We start from the raw sequence: 25,439 nt of genomic DNA, 5'->3' as shown, positions 1-25,439 counted from the left end.
ATTTTAAACTTAGTTAGAATTCCGGTATGCGATTCTCCCATGAGCATCTTTGCTAAGCATTGCATAACATCTATTTCCAATCCTGCCGTGCAAATATATCCACACACTAAGCCTGAAAGATATTACAATGATTTAAACAAAAGCCAATAATGTAAAAATTCAAAAGCACCCTTCCACAGCACCTACCAAGTGCCAGGATATATTCAAGGTTCTAGGGATACTGAGATGAACAAGATAAATTTTCTTATATTCTGGTGGAGAAGACCTAAAATAAATAAACAAGAGGTCCCTTGCAAAGTATTCTATTGCTGACCAATATAATCAGAAACGGTTATGGAAGCCATATTGAGTTGGCTGAGAAGAAAATGGGGGATGCATAAATACAGACGATGAATGTATACTCCTCATTCCAGAAGCTCAGAGTTTAGAAGAACAAAAAGAGGTTTCTTGTTCTAACCCTGTATTTAATGCAATATTTTCTCTACAACTTCTTCCAGACTAGTTGTCTTTCTGATTGCAACTATTTTTCCCCAGTATCATCCATCTTTATCTGCTAAAGAAATCTTCCTAAAATGTCATTTAAATACGCAATTGCCCTGCTCTAAAGTCTATCACAAAAAAGAATCAGCTCCTTAGTGTGCATGGCCTCCAAGACCTTCTGTTTCTGGCCCAAAGTCCTACTCATCTTACTATACAACACACATCTCTGGCTCATCAGGCAAGCCTTCCCATCTGCCATGTTCATTCCCACCCTGGGCTTCTGTTGCCGACCCCTGCCCTCTGTTTATTTCAACCCAACACATTTTTGGAAACTCAGCTTGAGCATCACCTCTGGCTTTCCCTAAATGGCGACACCACAGAAAGAACATCAGCTCTGGAGGCAAATTCCCAAAAGCCACTTGGCCCCTCTGATATTCACCTTCCTCATCTACAAAATGGAGTGAAATAATTCCTACCTCATAGGGGTATTACGAAAAGAATACTGAGTCCACACTAATCTTTCTTTTCTTTTAATTCCTTTTGCATTTATTGACCTATAATATTGACCTATAACACTGACCAATAATATTGATGATATTTGTTAATTCTGGCACCCAAGCAAACTTGCAAATTCTGTGAAGACATAAGCCTTGTTCTCACCCCTTCTGTGTTGCCTGCTGCAGTTCTGGACACCTGGTAAGTGCTCAGGAAGTACATGCTTGTAAATTGGTTCATCACATAGATGTCTTTAAATGAAAACCCTGAAGAACTAATTAATGTTTTGGATATAGCACAAAACTGCTTTATCGTAAGCACAACTGGCTAGCCGTGAAATCCAGCTATGACAAAACATAAAAAATAAGAGAAATAAAATAATTTAAAAGAAATAGAATGTTTTACCAGAAATTAAAATAAAAAATATGGAACTCATAGATACCAAGAATAGATTGGTGGTTACCAGAGGTGGGGGTGGGGGGGGTGGTCAAAACGGGTGAAGTGGCCTAAAAGAGGAGACTTCCAGTTATAAGATAAATAAGTCCTGGGGATGTCATTCACAGCTTGGTGATTAGAATTAAGAATACTGTGTTGTATATTTGAAAGTTACTAAGAGAGTAGATCTTAAAAGTTCTCATTTCAAGAAAAAAAATGTAACTATGTGTGGTGATGGATGTTGACTAATAGGTTCAACAAACGTTAACTTAATAAACATTAGCTATTTTGACATGAAACTATCCTAACCCGATACTAAATTCTCATGTTAAACCACAGGTATACAGATTATAGTTGCTTGGAAATAATATGGTTTTCCTACAAAGGGTGGGCATCATTTCTACAATCAGAACTCAAAAACTAGATATTGAGGCTTTCTGTTTACACATTTAGAAAAAAACTAAACAAGGAGAAAATGTGCATTTTAAAAAGTGTAGAATTTTCCAGTTTCTAAAAGATGAAGAATATGTTTCATGTTAATTAAAATACAAAAATGTCCATCTTGCTAAGTAAAGGTCAGTTGTGAGATGACCCACTCCCCATTCTGCTGGGATAAACCAAATGTGTTTCCCATTTCATCTTTAGCAATTAACACAAAACACTGTCTGATGATGCTTTGGGATATTTTATTCCAGCAGTGATTCAAAGAAGCTGGCAGATGCGTTAAAAAGGCATGATCAGGATTCCTGCATAGCATCAGATACTAGTCTGTGTAATCAGAGGAACTGTTCTGTCTCCAACTCAAATTAGATATGACTTGACAAGTATTTGTTTATCTGATTATGAAACAAAATTCTAGCTCATTTATACTTGAATCTATTTCTGTATATATCAAAGAGGTATATACTCAACATACCAAATTCCTAAGAAGTGTCCTACTTTTAGTGACTTCCTCATTCAAGCTCTCATAACATTTCCCAACAAATTCTTAAGGCACTCACAGTCTTTTATTTAAAATAATTATTTACAGAAAATTCAATATAGCATGGCTGTTAGTTTCTGGCTTGCAAGTAATAGGACATGAGTTCAAATCCTGACTTTTCCATTTGCCAATTATATTACTTTGAAGAAGTACCTTATATTTATTATTTATAAAATGAAGTTAATAATAGCATCCTGCAGAGCTGTTGGAAGAATTAAATACTCAATATATATCTTTAACTATTAAAATTAACTACTTCCTGACCCCCAAACTGTAAACCTTAAGGATGGGAATAGAGTTCTATCTGCCCCAGTACTTGGCAGAGTGCTGACATATAATAGAGGTTTAATAAATATTTGTTGAATAAGTGCAAATAAAATTGGGAGGTGGATGTGTAATATTAGGGTATGCTCATACACTTGCAGGGTTCCATCCAAAAAAAGCTTTTCAAGATGCCATGTTATCCTAAGGACTTGGTCAGGATGGAGGCAGAGAGAATTAATGAGATAGGGATCCACTATAACTTTGGACATTTCGACATGATTGTACTGAATTTCAAGTCTACTCATGTCAATTTCAAATCTACTTACATAGATGTGTAAAAACTCTCCTACATTATTCTAACGAAACAAATAATTAAATGTATTGCTTTCAGAATTCATCCAGGATGAAGAAAACAAAATGATTTTTTTAATTAATTAATTTATTTATTTTTATTATTTTTTTTATTTTTTGTTTGTTGCAGTAACATTGGTTTATAACATTGTATAAATTTCAGGTGTACATCATTATACTTTTATTTCTGCATGGAATACATCATGTTCTCATGTTCACCACCCAAGTACTGATTACAATCCATCACCACACACATATGCCTAATTATCCCTTTCGCCCTCCTCCCTCCCCCCACCCCCTCTGGTAACCACCAATCCAATCTCCATCTCTATGCGTTTGTTTGTTGTTGTTATTATCTACTACTTAATGAGTGAGACCATACGATATTTGACCTTCTCCCTCTGACTTATTTCACTCTGCATAATACTCTCAATGTCCGACAAAATGATTTTTAAACTACATGAGAACGAAGGACAGAAGGTGAGTATAGGAGTAAAACAAAACTATCTCAATAATTTAGATTCTAAAAAATTCTCACATGGATAAGTTATTGAGTTCTCAAGTTTTACTTGAGAAAAGACATAAAATGTGATGATTAAAATTTTAATTATTTCCTACACTGAAACAGTAGAACACACCATGTTCAAATAACTTGTCACTTTTTCATTCAACAGATATTTTTCTGTCATGACATTTTTGTAGACCCACCCCGTCCATACAGTAGCCACTAGCCGCATGTGACTATTTAAATTTGTTTACATTAAATAAAATTAAACACAATTTAAAATTTAGTTTCTTAGTCACACTAGCCACATCTCAATTGCTCAATAGCCACACGTGGTGAGTGGCAACCATACTGGACAGTGCAGAGAACATTTCTATCACTGTAAAAAGTTCTATGGCATAAGCACTCTTCTCGACAGTTAGGGGACATAAAAAGGTGTTGAGACCGGGACCCTGCAGCCAAAGAACTAAAGACAGGCTGGAGGAGATGAGACATGAGCCAAATCACTTTAATACAAAAGAGTTTTAATTTTACAAAACCACATGCCCTAAGCATCCTAAGGATGGGGTGACCACAGAAGAATTTATGTTAAGATTTGAGTTGAATTTTGAAGAATGAGCAAGATTACAGTTGCATCAGTTCCAGGACTTTACATTTCCCACTTTGTATAAAAAATAAAATCCGTAGCGCAACGGTTCTGCGAAAGTGAAGTTTGTAACACTATTTGACTAATGTTTCTTCTTACTTCAAAAATGCTCTTAAGGTTTTCTAGAAACATTTAGGGGAATTTATTTTCAATTTAAACTAGTTGATATTTGATTGTTTCTAAACAAGTCTTGCTTGTTGAATACTCAGGAAATAATATACTTCTAAGTTATTTCAAACTCAAAATCGCTTCATTGAGATTTGATATTTACCCTAGCTCAAGTTAAAAAACAATGAGTTGAATGTGTTAAAGGCAAAATCAACTTAGGATCAGAGCTATGAATTTAGTTTACAGAAATCTTTCCTGAGATAAAAGCATTTATATTAAAAAGTACAAAAAATTGTTTTGTTTGGTCTGATTAATCATCTCTTTATTTTGTTCTGTTTTGTTTTTTCCCTCTATCTTTCTTAGAACGTAAACACATCTCATACATAAAGCTAAGAGTATCAAATGACTGAGAAGTTACTACACTTGCCTATTTTACTCAATAGCGTTACTGACAGGCTCTCATTTACTACAATGGCAAGGGCCTCCCGTAGGTGTCCCAGGAAGGTGTAATAACTTACCAACACAAGGTGGTGCTCTGTTCTTATAAAACAGCCTGTCTTTGATTTGGTTCTAGGAAGCAGAGGTCAAACATCCTTATTGCTTGACCACTTTTTTGGAAGCTTTTAAAAATTGTTAATGTATAATTCTTACTTAAAAATCTCATTGTAACTATTTAAAAATCATCCTTAGAAAGTCATCCTAATCATCATTCCAACCACTCTGGGAGGATCCAATTTATCTTATTGTACTCAACAGTACTCATTTTGATGGCAGTAGGCGTTGGATCTCTCTGATTGCTTCTTTTCATTTTCTCTGTTTGTGATTCCTTTGATTGGATAGTTCTTTACACTTTTCTTTGGGTTGTCTCAAGCCCATTGTTTCTGTGAATTGATCAGACTTTTTGCGGATGAAGTCTTCTGGGTTGACCTCCAAATGGTTAGAACGATTTTGACTCTCCTTCAAGCAAGCAATCTATTAATTAATCATTTCTTTATTTCATTCTGCTTTCTTACGTATGAACATATATATATATACACACACACATATATATAATAGCCGTATGATTGTATATTTACATATTTACCCAATGACAAATCGCTCCTTCCACCTTTCCTCTAGGGAAATCCTGAGAGCATAATTTGAAAATATGACTTATGCAGAGTTAACCACATTTATTCCACGCTGCTGGAGAGGCAGCAGGCCAATGCCATATTCCATTTAACAATATATATTTTTTCTACTGGAGAATAATTCAATATAGCTTCAAATCCCAGTGTTTTCCTTTTTTCTTTTTCTTGCTTCCATAGTCACTGTGCTATTAGGAAGTTTAGAATATAGATATACATATCCTGAAAGAACTAAAGGAAAGATTATAACATTACATAATTTCACATATGCCAAACCTGCTAATGAAATGGAATCTGCTACCCTATCGCACCAGGTAGGCATGTATGTATTTTTAATATTTCTCAGGGAAACTTTCCATAACTGCTTTAAATTTCTGGGATTTGATCTCAAAATAATCTCAACCCACATTCTTCTATCCTGGATCTTATGAAAACATTTATCCTGTTTACAAATGGATAAAAATTTTCTCAAGAAATCAGACTTGGAGAAGTTATGTATTTCTCAAATGTTTTAAAATCACAAAACAAACTCAAGAAAAAGGATGAGAAAAAGTTCTGCTTGTTTGGAATTATGTTCTATAATCACATCTCTAATGGGAGTTTGCTGACGCCATGACAATGTCATAGGCTCAGCTCCTCAAAGAATACTGTCTGGTTACTATAGCATTTCTATATTTGGATTAATTAGAAACGGAAACGTGGGTAGCATTAGCTTTGAAATTAAATGAGCCCTCTAACGGGGAGGCTAATTACTGAATTCATTTTGACGTTCTGTTTTACCAGTGAAAATTTAGGTTATTGAATTGAACAATATGTACTCAGGACTGGAAATCAAGGCGTCCTTGGACAGAGCAGAGTGGAACCAGTGGCTCTCACCAAGTCAGCCCTGTTATTAGTCTTTTGTTAGAGAGGATTATTATTGCTAATATTGTCACCTTTATGACAAAGGCTCTAATATGAAGAGTACTTGGAATTCTTAAAAAGCTTCCATTAGTCTATTCAATACCCTACTTCTGACTCCCATTAATGCGTCCTTCCCACTGTGCGATTAGGCGGCCCCAGCGGAAGCCATAATCTGGATGTGCTGGGGAAGATTTAGGAGGAAACTTCAATAAGCTTGAAAGACAAAATGGTAATTTATCTGGGTGTCAGTACAAAAATGTTTCATCTCCTTGGGGTTTCATTTTCTGAACAGAAATTTGTAGTGAACAAAGACTGTATTAATAGTATTGTGCTTTTCAAGCAACATACACACACACCCACATATACAACCACAATAATAAAGATAGCAGGAAGCAGGTGATGGTTTGGGAAAATCCAGCAATCTTGGTTATGGTATTTAAATAATGGCGCATATAGCATTGATATCCATGGCCATTTAAAACTCCAGCAGTAGTAACTGTGTTATTTCACTAAAACACTTGGGTTCTTAGAAACTAGAGATAACTTTTACAGCATCACATCAGATATGCAGCTAATGCTTAGTAAAGGCTGATCAGATTATGCAGATCTTTTAATCACTCTTGGATGAAGATCAAGTCAGTCCCAAAATCCTGATTCAGTACAGCAATGTGTGGAAAATGCTGGCTTAGAAGGATCTGTATGACAGAGACTCGTATTTGATGTTCTTGACGGAGCTTTGTGCTAAAGATAATGAGTTTCCCAGCTACTCTAGGATCATCCCAATTACCTGCTCTCCCTCCATCTCCCACGGCCCAAACTGGGATAATCTGTAAAATTCTCCCCCAAAGGAGATAAAACATCTGCTTAGTGTATTTCCTATCGATCTTGATTCTATTCTTCTTTTTCTGGGTTCTGCACTATTCAGGGAGTTTCCAGGCATACACCTGTTGTGTGGGCCAAAGGATGTCATGCATTCCTTCTCAGATGCTTGAGTCAAAACAAATTAATAAGGTCTTCGATACGCCGTATGTCTCCCATGGTTTAGGTGAGTTAAATTATTTGTAAATTACGTGCCAAACGCACTTATGTAAACCATACAATTGTCTGTTTTACTCCAAATGTCTTATGTTGACATTCCATAATTGGAAAACTAAACGTTTGCTATGTGCTGATGTATTTTTTATCATAGATTTATGGAGTATTAATATATAAGAATTTTAAACTATAGCTCCTTTATTTTACCTATAAAAACTAAGTCTGGATGATTTTTTTTTTAAGATCCCTTAGCTGAGAACTCCAGAAGTTTCAGGCCCAGGAAACAGGAAACTTGTCAAGATATGGATTCTGGCATGGGCTAGCTAACCAAAAAAATAGGAACAGGGAAGAGGTGCAGTCATGGAAATGAGGCATGAACGGTTGCACAGAGTCAGGAGAGTCAGGAATAGAGGCTGCTTCTGAGTTGCAGAATCATTAGCCTGTTGTTCCTTATCTACCTTCTATATGAACAGTCAGAATGTTCTGACCAGTATGCAGGAAATGACATTGTATATGTATATATGATAATGTGTTATGCAGCAATTTAAAATATGTTAGCAGTGTTGTCATGCCATTGGAAAATGTTAATGCTAAAGGGGTAATATTATAAAAGGCTTAATGCAAAAAATTAAGATAGGTGGTATAATCTCAACTATGTCCCTTCCTGTCCCTTGAACACACCAGGCATGTGACCCCTCCAAACCTTCCCAACCTTGCACTTGCCATTTCTTCTACCTGGAATACTCTTCACCCAAATATTTGCAAACCTTGCTCCCTCAATTTCCTCTGGCTTTTTCTCACACGTCACCTATCTATAAGAGGCCTGTATAAAATTAGAACCACACTCTATTCCTCTTCCGTGCTTTACTTTTCTGCATAGCTGTTAACACTACTTAACATAATATAGTTCCTTATTTACTTCTTTTTTGCTAGTCTCCTCCCAGAAAAGGAGGATTTCCAAGAGGATGCGAGGAGAAGCTGGGGGTGAGTGTAGATAAGGGAGTGATTAAATAATTGACCGTGGAATGTAAGCTGATAAGGAAGGGAGTGAGAATATTTGAGGTGTCAGGCAGTAAAAGGTAGAACAATAATTGTATGGTACATCACATAGAATTTGGGGGATCAGGGAACTAGGGTGAAAGGGCCTGGAAAAATAAGAAGCACCTCAAGACTGATTCGTTGGCAATGGGGATTGTGGAGGGATTGCAACTACTGAAAATAACAATGCCCACTGTAGCTTCCTTACCCCCACAGAGACCCCTCCTAGGGGTTTGGGCCCCATTATTCAGAAAGGGAAGAGAAGGCAAGGGATAAAGCATGACCACTGTTACCGTTTTGAAGTATAAAATTATCAGGCTTTTGTCTGTGCAGATATACACCTCTACAGATGTCCCTTCCTTTTGAGAAAATAACAGTAAAAATCGATCAAATGAGATAACATTTTGCAAACTGCGTTCCTTGCTCTCGGTGATTTCATGTTAACACATTTTAAAAACTGTATTTTAAAAACTATATAATATTCCGTTGTATGTAAAGACCATAGTCTATTGAACCAATAACTGATTGTGGAGCATTCAGATCTTTTTCCTCATCCTTCACTCTTATAGACAAAGAATGATCTGTAAATACATTTAAATTTTGCATACTCGTTTACATCTTTAGGGTAAATTTCTAGGGGTGGAATTGTATAGCAAAAGACTATGTAGAAATTTAAATGTTCATATTAATGTATTGAACAAGCATTTATTAAGAACTTTCAGTGTGCCAGGCACTACTGTGGAACTTGTGAATATAGCAATAAGCAAAACAGAAGAGAATGGCAGACCTCACAGAAATTAAGTTCTGGTAGAAATACAGTTGAGATGGTTCTATGGAAAGTTACATCAATTTATATTCCCACTAATGCCATATCAAAGTGTCCATTGCCTCACATCCTCACCAGCACTGGATATATCCAAACTCTTATAATTTTGGCTGATCTCTTTTTTTTTTTTTTGCTTATTTTAATTATTTCAGTTATTTCCATTATTTGATTACTAGAGAAGTTAGACAGTAGGCATTGTATTCATACAGTGCATTTTCATGTTGTTTGCTCATTTTTTTCTGTTGGACTATCTGTCCTTTCCTTATTTGATTTTTAAAAGGTCTTTAAATGTAAAGGGATTAACATTTTTTGTAGAAAATAATAGTTTGGGATGCCCAGCAATTAATTCCCTTTTAATTTGAGACAATTCCACCGTGCTTTCTACTCTGGAAGCCAAATGGAAATAATATTTTCTCTCTCCATCCTCTGGCAAGTAGATCAGAGTCACATGATCTAAGGATGGCCAATCAGATGCTCTTGCTGGGGACGTTGAATCTAGGGGATGTGATGTCGAGACAGAGAGCCTGTTAGAGATAATTTGAGGCGGCTGTGGTAGAGTACAAGGTCTAGAAGCTTCACAATGGCCACCTAGTGAGAAGATGCTCTTCTTGTCCAGGACCTTGGCTGTACCTGTTCTGTCTTGCTTCTGATTCAAACCTGCTTCTCAAGCCTTCCTGTTGGTTCTATGAGCAACTCTCAAAATTATACTCCTGCTTATATTAACCAGTCATTTTCTGTTGTTTGTAACTAAGAACATTACTAGTGTAGATCTTCTACAAATAACATATATCTAGCAATGTTTTTCTAATTTTCATACTGTATTTGTCATATATAATGTTTTAACTTTTATTTAATCAAATATTTAAATATTTACTCTATGTAGTGTATCATTGATGTGTGCTTAGAGAGCTTTGTAATACCAAATTATTAAGATATTGATCTAACATCTCTTTTAGTACTTATATTACATCTTTAAAACATTTAGAATTCCTGTTGATATGAGATATGAGTCAGAGCTCCATTTGTTTTATTTATTTTGGTTCTCCATTAGGTACTCAATTGCCTCTCACTTCTTTTTTTTTCAATAGCCAAAATCTTGCTCAGTGATTCAAAAAACTATTTTTGCCAGATATTAACCTGCTGTCGATTTATGAAGACTTTGTTCTGTTTCATTGATTAGTCTATTCTTGGAGTCTCACTACACTTTCAATCAATGCAACTTAAATTACACTTTATATTGATAAGTTTAGTGCTTTCATTACATGTATTTTTGAGAATTTTACTGGATGTTTTTATCCACTTATTTTTCTAGATATATTTTACAAATTTTTCAAATAAAAATAAAACCTTCATAATTTTTATTTCTATTGCATAAAATACACAGCTTAACTTGGAGAAAATTGACAAATATTTCTACCCAAGACCATGCAATATTTCTCTATTTACTTGTCTTCTTTTTATATTCCTCAGTAGAATTTTCTTCTCACATACGTTCTGCACATTTCTTGGTGAGTATATGTATTTTGAATTAGATCTTTATTTAATTGTATTGTAAAACTGATTATTGTTAGCTTTCAAGGGAGTTATTGGGGTTTTTGTATATCTATTATTTTTTTGTATCAGTTTTTTTTTGTTTGTTTGTTTTTGTTTTTGTATCAGTTTATTTACTGAACTCACTTTTTTTTTTTTTTTTTTTCGTGAGGAGATCAGCCCTGTGCTAACATCCGCCAATCCTCCTCTTTTTTTGCCAAGGAAGACGGCCCTGGGCTAACATCCGTGCCCATCCTCCTCCACTTTATATGGGACGCCGCCACAGCATGGCTTGCCAAAGCAGTGCATTGGTGCGCACCCGGGATCCGAACCAGCGAACCCGGGGCCGCCGCAGCGGAGCGCGCGCACCCAACCGCTTGCGCCACCGGGCCGGCCCCTGAACTCCCATTTTAATTCTAGTAGTTTGATTTTCTTGGTATGTAATCATATCATACATAAATAATTATAATTCCATATTCTTGCAACTCATCTTGTTTTCTTATGTGATTGGATAGCTCCTTATCATTTTAAAATTATAGTAGTGAGAAAAATATCTCATACCTTGTTCCACCTAACCTAATCGGTCATGACCAAGGTTTTTTGTTTGTTTGCTTGCTTGTTTTTCTTTTGTCATGTTTAACATTAAACTTGATGCTTTGGGTTGGGGGAGCGACCACTAATTTTAAGCATGATGTAGATTCATTAATAACATTACTTAAGGAATTTGTAGGAGGTCATACGTGGTTGTGGGAGTTGAAGCATTTTTGTCTCTGTTTGCCTTTTCTCCGTATTTGTTAAAACTTTTAGAGCAGGAGCCCCCCCAGCCTAAGTGGGGAGGAAGGAGGATTTCAGGACCATTGGAAAGTACCCTCCGATTTTAGATTACTCTCCTGCATTGCCATTTTGACAATACATTTGATAGTTCATTGACAATACATGGAATACAAGATTTGCAGTTTAAGGCTTTCTGTTGATGATTCCTCACATTTCTGTTATTGGTCCACTATTGTAAAAAGTAGCTTCAAACAGATTGTTTTCATCTCTTCTACATTCCTCTCCAGTCAGAGAAAATTTCATGAGATCTTGGAATATCTCCTTGAAAAACTACACCCAACATGAACATAATACCACATATCAATTGACCCTCCTCTTTCACAAAGTTTGCACAAGACAAGCAGACAAAATATAGAATTTTTATTCAAACAGTATCTTGAAAAACTGAGCCAGAGTATAAGCAATTTTAGCAAAGGTGACAAAACAAGACTGATAACTGCTGATTTCCAAAGAGTATCTTGCTGAACATGCATTTTACAACATACATATAGAGATTAACATCTTCAAACTATTCATTGGAATATGTCAGTTGCTAGAAGAATCTCCAAAAGATCTTTAGTTTGCCACTCACTTTTGGGGGTAGGAGGAAATATATGGCTTATGGAAAAAACAAATATATATGTATATATACATATATTGTATGTGTTCTTGTGTTTCCACACACGTATGGAAAGTGGGCATACATATTCCCTCTAAGTAAAACCTGTTTAGACACTTAGTTCCTCTGTAAAGAATTACCCAAATTCAACTTTTTCTGCTATATAAAATACAACTGACTGCAAGTACAAAAGGACAACTATCTGGAGATTATAGCCAGAAGCCTAACAGGCAGTAGAGTTGTCCAATTCCTGGTCCCTGTTCACTCTTTCCACTTTTCTAAAGTGATCCAGTCTCTCCAACAGAAGCTCTGAAGGGAAGACAGTGATCCACCCAAATAGCCAGTGATTGCTGTGCACTATTTTCGCAGAGCTGGTTAACTCTGAGGGCTCTGGGGATAGTGTGAAAGGCACAGATACATCTTCAACTTTACTCCAGTTTGTTTCTTTTCTTTTCATCTCTATGTTTAAGACCCACAATAAATTTAAGAAACTTGATGTATAGCAATCTATACAAAGGCAGTATCTGGCAAAAAGTGTTATTGATTTGTTTATTTGTTTGCCTACCCAAAGGGCAGTGGATCAAAAAAATAATAACTTCCAGGAAATACTGAGACATGGTCAGATCCTTTCTCTTCCTGTTCTACCAGATATGGAATGCTATCCATCTGCAGTAGAAGAAAGAGCTTCCATCTTTCCTAATGAGGTCTCCTAGTCAGGGCATTTATTGGGATTTGATGGAATTTTCTCCACTTATTTCTCACAACGGTGTGCTGACATCCTGAGAAAAGAAGCTGAGTATCAGTTCCCAAAGTCATCTTTAAATTTGTTATGAGTATCTGGAAAAAAATTCTTTGAATTTTAATAGGAATAGTTACTACTATTCCTTATTTCACTGCTGATGATATTTCATTCCACCAATTCCTTCTTTTCAAATCATTGGGATAGATTCTAGGAGTGAGTGAAGTGAGTTCTAAGGCAATATCTTTGGCTCCATCTTTTTGAAAAGTTTCATTCAATTTTTCATATCTGTTTTGTTCGCATTTTTGGTTATTTAGCACAGTCAGTTTCTGGGAACTAAACTGTGGTCAGGAAAGCAAATATCAGATGAGCTCTCTCTTCCCTTGGGAATGAAGAAAAATATCTAGATATTTCATGGTAAATAATTGCAACTAAGAGTAATGAGATAATTAGAACCCATATTATCATAAGCTAAAGATTTTTTAAAGATAATGGACATTGTACAAGGATGTAATCAGTCTCTTTTATTGAAAATCAATTCTGTCTCTCTTCTTCTAAAGATTATATGGTAGGAGCTCTGGCAAATTGAGGATTGTTTTCAATGAGGAAACCTGGTGAGGAAATTGTTCTGCTGTGAATGGTAACAAATTAAAACTACAAATTAATGTGAATCCACAGGAAATATTGAATATCACTTTAACTTCATCATTTAGCTAGAAGTACTCCAAATTACACTGGATTTACAACAGTAGAAACAGGACTATAACCACTTCCACACTTTTTGTTGTGTTTTCAATAGAAATAAAAATGGAGAATTTGGCTTTTGTAATATTTCCTCACAAGATGATCTACCTGGGTTTTTATCTAAGTTCATTTTTAAAAAGGAATTTTCATCTATTTAAACAAAATCTCATCTTTTAAAGAACTGGTTTTTCAAAGAATACCAAATTTACAAGAATATTACACAGTGTTGTTTTAAATATTAACCTTTTACCCTTTTTTAGCTCTTATATTCTATTCACCATACACACACACACATACTATTATTTCACTACATGAATGGCTGTCCATTTTTGCAATGATGGATATTAAAGTTTGTAAGACACATCTTGCATTTTTCCCAATGTATCTACAATTATGAGCAACAAATATTTTGGCACAAAATTTCAATGGGTTTGATAGCCATACGTGCCGTATTATAACATAAATTTTCTCTTAAACTAAGGCTTGTTGCTTTGTTTTCCAACCTAAAAGAAAATGGGCACCAACACATTTAATGGAAATTCTTCATTCATAGCTACATATCCTATAGAAGAGCAAGACTCAAGAATATATACTAATGTAATTTATTTCTCCAAAGTTATGCTTATGTTTCCATACTTCTAAATATATATATGTTTTAAATATAAATATACATATATTTATATTTATATTGCTCTCCCACCTGGTAAACACTCTTCTCTTTTCTTAATTAATGTTTTCTGATCATTCCACCAGTTAGTTGAAGTCTTACCAGTCTAGTATTCTTTAACTTTAGTCACTAATTATTCTAGTTATCCTGTGTACTCAGCCATTACTCTGCCTTGCTGCCATTTTACTTAATATATATACATGCATAAATAAATCAATATGTATATATCCTTCTATAATTATAGCTAATGATTTGTCTTAACTTTTGTTTTGACTACGCATGTAACTAAAGATTATACCATTACTAGTGTCCACAAGATTTGTTTTTACACTTCCATTATCAAAGTTAATTATTTGTTTAAGTAAGAAGTCGTCTTCTAATTACAGGACTTGGGTAAAGATAAGTGGTTAGTATTTCACAAATGTTACATTTCACACCGGGAAGCCATGTTAACACCTTTGATCTAGGTAGAAGGCCTTAATTACAATAAATGTGTTACAATAGAGGTGTTCACAAAGCACAATTAATGAATCTGTTAATTGGATTTTTTCTTTGCTGTGGATGTAAGCAGCATTAGTTCTTTATTTGTAAAACAGAGTTCTTAAGGTCTAGAACCCCATCTTACTCTTTAAAAATCCATAATTTCTAGTACTGTATCTAACATATAGTAGGCATGCCTCAAAAGTTGTTGAATGAAATTTTAATGGATTCATAATATAAATATGAAGATCTGTCCTGTTTTCCTTATTGGAATATGAGTTTCTTGGGGCCTGCCCGGTGGCACAAGCGGTTAGGTGCTCGAGCTCCGCAGGGTTCGCCGGGTCGGATTGGGCGTGCACCGACACACTGCTTGGCGGCCATGCTGTGGTGGCGTCCCATATAAAGTGGAGGAAGATGGACATGGATGTTAGCCCTGGGCCGGTCTTCCTCAGCAAAAAAAAAAGGAGGATTGGCAGATATTAGCACAGGTCTGATCTCCTCACAAAAAAAAAAAAAAAGAATATGAGTTTCTTAAGAACAATGGCCATGCTTTCTACTTCTTATTGCCTATATTACAGTGCTTACTTCCAATAAATAACTGAATAATTTCAAAGAAAATAAATTCTAATTTGTTTAGGTACAATTTTAAATTGGAATCTTTAAAAGCAAAAAGTCAGATAGAAAAAAACAAAAGTATACATAATCAAAAACTAAAATCTTGATATAATACAATTGAAATAGCTCAGAAAGTTCTGTAGACATATCCAGAGTTTTGCATTAATTTGCTCATAAGAAAAATTACCTATTGAGTTGCTCCTATAAACCAGGAATGGAGAGATGAAGGACACAGTCCCTGAACCTAAATGACCTACAGTCTAATGCAGAGATATTATGCAATTATAACAAAATGGTATAATTTTTACAAAGACACTGAATGCATGATACACTGAGAGCATGTTGACAAATGCCTAAGTCTGCCCTGTTGGGAAGGCGGAGGTCAGAAAAGCCTTCACAGAAGAGATGAGTGATGCATGGTGAGATTTACCTGCAAAGCTGAGCTTTTGCAGTCAGGAAACCTACCTGTTCATTTACTTCTACTAAGAATATCTATCAGAGTGTTGCCACGCAGTAGGCACCCAATAAACATTTATCAAACAAAATTCTAATGAATTTATAACACATAATTAGACAGAATACAGAATAAGCAGATAGATTAGATAAAGAGATTGATAGATCACTAGATAGATCTAAAATAAGAGCAACTTTAGTGAAAAAGAAGTGAAGTGGCTCTATTTCGGGAGCTAGCTAGCTAGATGATAGAAAGTAGGCATTGGAAATAGAACAGGAAGGTAACAAAAAGAGCTTGTGCCATTACAAAGGTGGGTGAGAGAGCATACCTTTTGGAAAGGTATAAAATTTAATATTTTGAGAGTTCAAAGTAGAAATAGGAAGGTGTTGATGTCAAACAGAAATGAGGATCTGATGAAGGAGATCTTTAAAGAAAGTGAATGGATAGGAGGAAAGATGAGAGTTAGGAAGACCAAAAACAAGGTACTGCAATGGTCTAGACAATTGGTGATGCACTTCTAAATGAAGATGGTGACAGAGGACCGGTAGAGGAGCAGTTATCTGCAAGAAAGTATGAGTAGGATCAACAGGACCTGTGAGTGATTAGATATAGTAAGTGGAGGAGAATGAATCTAGTATGATTCCCAGCTTCTCATTTAACCAACTGGGTGGGGTGATTAACTGAGACTGGGAGTATGGGAAGCATGTTAGATTTGGGAAGGACGTTGCTAAATTTACTTTAGATTTGTAGAACTTGAAGCACATTCCAGTTAACGAATTCCAGTTAACAGTTGGATATATAGATTTAGAGTTAAGATAGTAATGTAAGATGGAGATAAAAATTGGGAGTCATGGGAATGTATGTAGTCATTGACACCCTAGAAAAAGTTGAGCTTGCCTAAGGTGAAAAAGAAATCCCACCCCCTCAAAAAAAATAGAGCTGAAGAGGAATTCTATATAAAAAGAGCATTCACTGGGCTGCAGAGGAAGACAATCCAATGGATCAAATTGGGAAGCAACAGCCAGAAGGTTGTGGTGTAGCAGAATCCAAAGTAAGATAGAGTTTCAGAAAAGAAAGAGGAAACAGTAATGGCAATCACCCACAGGAAGAAGGGAAAGATGAAGACCAAGGATGTGGCAGATAGGACATCACAAGTGAGCACAGTAAGGGCAGCTCCAGTGGAAAAGAGAAGTGGCTACATTTCAAGAGCCTAAGGACTAAACAGGGTTAAGGAAGTAAAGGAAAAGTTAACTCCTTGATAAATTATTCAATACAATGTTGGTGCAATGCTGATAATAATTTTCTCCTTGCCCCAAAATAAAATTAGGCACAATCTGATGGATGCACAGGCCAAAATCATTACTTTCCTGATAAAAGCATGGCAAAAAATTTATTAACTGTGTTGTAGACCTTTCTTTGTGTTATATTCATGAAAATTGTATAAAACATGGGTAGATCAAACAAATGGGAGTTTACATTTTAAGGCTATATAATATAATATATAATATATAATGCAAAGTTTGAGGAATAATATGAAACTGCACTTCATAATCTAAAGCTCTCACACAATATATTTATTTCTAATTCATTTCCCGTCTTAGAGTGAAGGAGTAAAAAACCAGTCACCATAACGATTAAGGCAAAAAAGAAATAAAGATCTAACATATAACCAGAGAAGTGAGGAAAGTTCATACAAGCAATTTTGAGAATTCAAGACAAACCTGGATTTCTCTTTTTTTTAACTTAAGCTTTCCAAACAGATCTCTGAGGTGGCTCCATGCTTAGGATTTTTATAATGGGGTTAATGCTATGCAATTAAAACTAGATATTTAAATTGTTTACTAAAATATCACTTATTTGGATGTTAATGGGCTAAGGGATTTCTATTTACGAAAAAAAGAAAGAAAGAAGGAAAGAAAAAGGCAATCCATAAATTTGTTCAGCTGCATCTGGAAAATGTGATTTTGCCAAGATTAGAACCCATCTGACCTTTTTGAACCCGCTTTAAATCTTTGGGGAATTGTACTTGCTTGTCCTTAGGAAAGAATGACTTCCTGTTTAAGAGGAAAACTCCTAAAAAGCCAAAGGGCTTCTTAGACATCAGGTAGTTAGTGCCACAAGTAACTTTTTCAGGAGCTGTGCATTAATTAATTATAAACGTATGGATTTTATTTCCTCTAAAAGGACAAATTTTTTTTTTAATAAGGGAAAATATTGGCAAAATGCCTTTCAAATTTTGCTACACATAACACTCAGAATAAAAGTTTTAGAAATAGAACACATGTCATCTATACTTGAAAATGTAATGTGATTTACCTAGAATAATTGTGGTGTGCTAAAACTACAGTCATATATTAGGATTACCCAGTATTCATATAGCACTAAATTTATAGTGAATTCTCTAGGCTTATGGCATTTGAAGATTTAACACTCTGAGTTTCTACTTGATTCCACTAATCTGAAAGATCCATGCCATACTATAATATTAGTTGTGCTAAGGCACACATTAGTCAGGAAACAAGTCCCTGGTATCTACGTCCCACTGTAACTTTGTGGTTTTTCTACTCACCTTGTGATGGTAACACTCATGGAGTAAAATATTTTGTCCTTTGAGAAAAGTGTCCATGAAGGAAGATGGGTCAGTTACCAAAAAAATAATGAAAAAGTAATTAGATTGTTGTATGAAAAAATGCACAGGAAACCCATGACTCTTGACAAAGGGAGTTGACAAAGCTGGGACCTTCTATAAACATTTCCACATTTGCAAATTTGGAAACAGATGTTCTTAGGAAGAACTGCTCTGGAAAGCCCATGGACTTCTTTCACTCGGTATCTGCATTGCAAGCAGCTAAATGACATTGGAATTTCAAAATAGAAGAGAGGAAGTCAAAAGACTGCCATTTAAAATGGATCCATCTACCATAAGATAATAACACTAAAAATAACAGCTATTTACTATTCACTGGGCACTTCCTGTATGCCCACTGTGTTAGTACTTCCTTTAATTCACACAATAACCCAACGAGATACGCCTATTACTTCCCTCATTATACACTTGGGAAAACAGAGGTTCAAAGAGGTTATAGAGCCTCCTCAGAAAGGTTAGGGTCATCCTAGCTCATCAGCCAACCCTGTTGGACTTTAATCTGGTGTTCATGAATATAGTATAAAAATATACATTTCAGACATGGGATATATTGATTGCCTCTGGCTGAGCTCATCTACTAGGTTCTATGTAAAATACATTTAATGTAAATGGAAGGCTTAATATTATTACTGAGTAGACAATAGGTTAAGTGAGTGGGCTCTGGAAACTTGAGTATGTGACCTCAAACCCTGGGTCGGCCTCCTTCTGGCTAGGTCATTTTGGACATGTTACTTATAATCTACGGCCTCAGTTTCCTCACTTGTAAGATGTGCATAATGATGGTACACACCTCAGAGTACAGGTCTGTGAAATGCACTTAAGGCAGCACATGGCACATAAGGCTCCATTGTATCAGCTGTTATTACGTACAGCACATCTCCGTGGCCAGAGTAACCTTTCATTATCTAACTCTTTGTTATTGTTTTCCTTACTCTCCCTAGGATCTAGTCAATATGGTCAGATATAATAACCAATAAATTAATAATTATTTAATTGGGTTAGGGACTTTTATAGAGAATGATATGCTTTTAAAGGTTTTAAATGTAATTCTGGTCACCTATTTGCTACAAATATTTTCACTATTTATGGTAGTATTTATTTTTCAAATTCATCATGAGATTATATATGAAAATACACTTTAAATAAACCTCATTAATACGTTTGAATATAATTAATATAATATCGTATAATAGTCAGTCTGACAAGAACTAGAAACAAATTTTCAAGTGCCACAAAGGAAGAGTCACTGGATTTGCTATAATTTGAATTAAACAATTTGAATTCTTTTTAAAATGGCATTTAACTAGCAGACAGACAGGCAAGGAAGCTGAGTCAACTTGGAAACTTCCTATATTTTGCGGCAACGGTGTTGTGATCCTTCAAGTGAAAGAAGATCAGTTTGATGCCATTTTGAGCTCACTGTGCATTGGAGCATAAAAGGAAGAGGTGGGTGGGAGCAAAGCTGAGCGAGGAGCCTGCTGGAATGAGACACGGCAGGAGGCGAACGGAGCGGGTAGACAGATGGGTGGATGAAAAGACCGGGACACACAGAGAGATGTTCAACGATGACATAGCTAAGGAGGGGAAAAGGTTATGATATGACCCAATTACCACAAATAACCGAAGAAATAATAACTGTGAGAAGAAAATGCAAAAGGAGACATTAAAGGCTCATTGGGATCTTTTCTGGAATTCCTTTTGCAGTCCTCCTCAGATTGAGTCACCCAACTACAATTATCTCAATTGATCCGATAATTCTTCACTTGCATTCATGGATCTCCATAAAAATAACACATATGTGAATACATTTTTGTTTCTTTTTCATTGAATTATAGTTTATGAAGGGCTAAAATGGTATCTTTTTTTTTTTGTGAGGGAGATCAGCCCTGAGCTAACATCCATGCCAATCCTCCTCTTTTTGCTGAGGAAGACCGCCTCTGAGCTAACATTTATTGCCAATCCTCCTCCTTTTTTTTTTTTTCCCCAAAGCCCCAGTGGATAGTTGTATGTCATAGTTGCACATCCTTCTAGTTGCTGTATGTGGGACGTGGTCTCAGCATGGCTGGAGAAGCAGTGCGTGGGTGCGCGCCAGGGATCCGAACCCAGGCCGGCAGTAGCGGAGCGCGCGCACTTAACTGCTAAGCCACGGGGCGGCCCCTAAAATTGTATCTTTTATTTCAGTATTTCTCCACACTGATGTGAGTTTCAAAATGCTGTTACTTGTCATTAAGAGAAAATACTTCAAAAATTGATGAGAATTTTTTCATCATCGTGGGTTATTTAAGTTAAATTCACAGATAAAGAGAAATTATTTGGAATTTGGATATTGATAAAAATATCCACATATTTTAGAGATTGCCTTTCATTGTTCATGACAGATAGTAAAATTTTAATAATAATAACAATAATTATAGATAGAATACCAGCTTGAGATTTCAGAAAATTTCAGGCATTTTATAAAATTATATTACATTCTTAATCAAGCATCTCTCACCTAAATATTTAAAAATTTATGTTTACATATTTGCAAAGTAATTAGTTGACAAATAATTCTTGAGTACCCTGCATATATGATAAATGCTCTGCCAAGGTCTTATGACTCCGAGTTTAAGACTCAATTTTTGTTTTCTGTATTTAAAGATTTTGTAATACACCGGCATGGTGGCATCTGCTTTGGTGGCCTGGGGTTTGGAGTTTCAGATCCCAGGCACGGACCAACACACCACTTGTCAAGCCGTGCGGTGGCGGCGTCCCATATAAAGTGGAGGAAGATGGGCACGGATGTTAGCCTGGGCCAGTCTTCCTCAGAAAAAAGAGGAGGATTGGCAACAGATGTTAGCTCAGGGCTGATCTTCCTCACCAAAAAAAAAAAAATAAATGAATATAATAAAGATTTTGTAATATAAGAAGAATAGAAATAGATGAAGACACATTCCCAAAGACCCAATATGATCATTGCATAACTAAACCTCCCTATCGAGTTCATATATTTATTGTTGCACTTATCATATCACATAATTTATTACTTTTTTGTGTGTTTGTTTCCCATACTAGACAATGAGATCCTTTGACGGAGAAGTTGATTTTATTATTGGCAATATATAGTATAGGCCTTGGCACATAGTAGCATTCAAAAATAATTGGTGGAAGGAAAGTAGGAAGGAGGGAGGAGAGGGGAAGGGAGGAGGGGGAGAGGGAAGAAAACAAGGAAGTCAGGTATGTGTGAACAAGAGAAAGTGAAAGGCATCATCGAGACCTGCTTCCACATTCTTTGTAAGTGACAATTCTGTGGGACAGGGTTCCATTGGAGTCAGGTTCCATTGGAGTCAGGGTCCATGAAGGGTAACACTAAATAGTTAGTGTCTCTCATGTCACAGCACTTTATAATTTAAACGATTCTTTCATATGCATTAGTTGTTTGATCTTCACAGTAACTCCATGAGAAGGAAATCATTTCCAGCCCCCTTTTACAAAAGGAGAAACTGAGGCTCAGATAGTTTAAGTGACTTTCCCAAGTGTATCCAGGTAATAACAGAGTTAGAATCAAACTACAATCTTCTAAGTCCATAAACTTCTCAGGAATATAGTCTAAGCTTAATTTTATTAAATTAATTGTAAACAACAGTGTGAATTCCTTGAGAAGAAGTCTAAAGTTTGCTTTGTACATATCAAGGAATTCTAATAGTAACAATAACAACAACAAGAGTATAGCTAACATGTATCCACTGCTTACCAGTTGCAGACACTGTTCTAAGGGTTTAAATGTATTTACCTATTTAGTCTTCACAACAACTCTATGAAAAAGGTACCATTATTATACTTACTTTACATTGGAGAAAAATGAGGGGCTGAAAGGTGAAGTAACTTATCGAAGGTTACACAATGATAGTAAAGCTGAGATCTAGCCATTATCATCTTCTGTTAAAATGTCTCTGTCCTTGACACAGTATAAATATGCACTTAAAATAAGAGAAATTGTAGTTAACTCAGAATGTCAATCTGGAAACTTTAGACCAGTCTCTGAAGCCAGTTAGCTGTGTTTTTTGGCAAAGCACTAAGCCTGTTTTGTTATCTGCTTCTTTCCCATGAAATGAGGCTAAATGGGATGATGCCCGAGCTACCTCTGAGTTCTCAAAATTTTAGGAGCAAAATCTGCACAAATCTTCACAGCGTTGCAGTAATAGACCATGAAAGAAGAAATCAGACCGGAAAAGTCAGCATGTCAATTAAGAAAATAATGAGTCAAGAGGAGAATTAAGCATCAACAATAAAATATCTATACATTCTACCATTATTTTAGTGCTCAATATTTATCCTGGTGTAACTGCCTACAGCCATTCAGGGTAAGGACATATTTGTGATCCTTTATTTTAACCCTGAATAACTCTAGAACTTGGAAGATGGGGCTCAGACCAGGGAGCAGGTCACAAATATCAAGTCTCACAAGGAGGCAGGAGAGGAAGAGAGACATTGTGGAGGTCCAAGTGACTCTCAGATACGTTGGGTGAACTGGCTCCATTGCAACCCACCCCACTGTCAGTATTTCAGGCTCATTTGAGGGGAGCTTCTCCAAGATGGCTTTTCTGCATTGGCTTTTGGAACTAAATTACCGTGACTTTCATCTTTCCTTTCAACTCCTCTGCTTCTTGTTTTGATTTCTCTTTTCTGATTTCTCAGTTTTTTAATCTCAGTTTTAAACACGAGAATCCTGTAAGGTCTAATTCTCGACCCTTTGTCCTTCTTTTGCTTAACTGTCCCTTGGGAAACTTGCACAATCTAAATGACTAACTAGAATTTATGAGCTTATGAACCAGATCTCTCCCCGCCTAGTTGTCCATTTCAATTAGATGTCACAGCCTCACGGCAAGTTAAGTAGGTACAAAATCTGAAGCAATACATCTTTCCCAAACCAGTGTTGTATCTGGACTGCCGTATATGGTTCTGCAATTCATCTTCCTCTTCCTTCCACAATGTAGTCCCTTCTTTTTTTTTTTTAGAATAAACATGGATGACTGAAACAACAAATACATTATTTTTATGCTGTATTCTATTCTTGATCTAAATAATTATTTCCAAAAATTTTGAACAAAGAACTTTGAAGAAAGATTGACCTAATTTCAGCCAAAAATTCTTAAAAGATAAAAGTTTAAAAAATGTTAAACAGTGAAAGAGAATAATTGGAAGAGAAGTTTGTACTGCTTCTCCTGAGTTCTCCATCTCTTGTAGATCTACACTGACACTCACATACAAGGGGGAAGAATACATGTCCTATTAGCCAAAAAATACTTTTGGAAGATATTGACTATACATATTATATACATATATTTTTTTTTCACTCTCTCTCTTTCTTTGGCTAGATTATTCCAACTATTGCTTTGTGTGTTTTCAAAGGTACTGTGACTATTGAATAACGTTGAAGCTTAAGGGATGGCCATAAACTGACTTTTATAAAAGATAGCTTGAATAGTGCTCACTGTCTCAGTTCTTGTCGAAGTGCTGACATCAGATTAAGCTCTGAACCCTGAAACTCCTGGGCGCATTTCAGAGCTGAAAACACACTACTTGATGGGAATCAGCTATTGATAGGCCACAAGTGAGCTTGACGACGTTTTTTAAAAAGCACTAAATTCTATGAGTGTCATTGTCCTCATCTTCAGATTGGGAGTTGGGCAAAACAATTCCTCACTTACTTACAAATTCTAGGATGATGTGCTTCTCAATCTTGTTCACAGACTGGTCTCACTTAGGGCAGTGAATGAACAGGAATAAAAGAAGTAAAAATAGATTGGGAAAGTATATTTTTAAAACTTAAAACATGAATTATAAATATAGAGGTATTTGGTGCCCCTCCAGAAGAGACTTCAGAATGATCAGGTAAAATACGTTGCTGTCTGTAGACTTGTGAGATTGTCTCAGCTACTTTTAGAACTGTTCTTGACTACTCAGTAGGGGGAAAGTACTTTTGTATATTTTAAAATTTGTCATCAACTTGAGGATATATTCAATTAAGGTGTCATGTCTCTTCTCAAGTGGAAAAACAAAGGTAAAAAGCCTAGTAGTACAATAGCATTTAACAGCTGATAATAGTGTTTCTGCCTGATTTGGTGTAATTACCCAGATTGAACATGCTCAGCTTCAGAGTTATAGGCAACCATTAATTATCTGTTCCCTATCCCAAAGTATATATATTTTTCATGAGTTTTTAGGGTTAGGAGTCAAAAGGAAGTACAGCAGTTTGTTTTATTTAAACTTTAGTTTGTGGTATATTTTACAAGACTTTTGGGAGACACGTAATTTGTAATACAACACTACTAACTTTAGCTAGTATTGGATAAAAAAGAAATATGCCAACTTAACTCACCAACTCTATGGACTTCAATGATGTCTATAAATAAGAGATTTTTTCCTTAAATATCACACTGCATTACAACATTTCACAGCTTCATTCTACCTGTAAATAAAGCCAAATCCTACAAAAATCTGGTGACTTAAATCAGTGATATGGGAAGAAATACATTTTTTCCACCACCACCCACCCATGGGTATGAGATATTGAAAGAGAAAGACACAAAGGGAAACAAATTAAGAAGTTCTGTTGTATGAATGCAATCACTTTTGGCATTTTCTCTAAACACTATAGTAAAAGTTTAAATTGCTGTTCAGTTATTGTAAATGCCAGATTCATATTTCATTGAATGCAACAATGAGCTAAGACATGGTAACTCGGCTTTATACAACTAATGCAAAACTAGCTAGTGTTCCTGGATCTTCTGTGATAGCATATGTCAAAGTAAAGTGCATGCTCTTCTATAACCTTCAAAGTACAGTGGTACAGGTTGTGCTCTGCACAAAGATGCTTTGCTAAGAAACATGATTGGGAGCTCAAATCAGCCTGAGCTTAGCTCTCCAGGTCGTGGGGCTGTGGCACGAAGCCTG

This window comes from Diceros bicornis, chromosome 2, assembly GCF_020826845.1.
Source record: "Diceros bicornis minor isolate mBicDic1 chromosome 2, mDicBic1.mat.cur, whole genome shotgun sequence".
Taxonomy (NCBI): domain Eukaryota; kingdom Metazoa; phylum Chordata; class Mammalia; order Perissodactyla; family Rhinocerotidae; genus Diceros; species Diceros bicornis.
Note: the sequence above shows the minus strand (reverse complement) of the source record.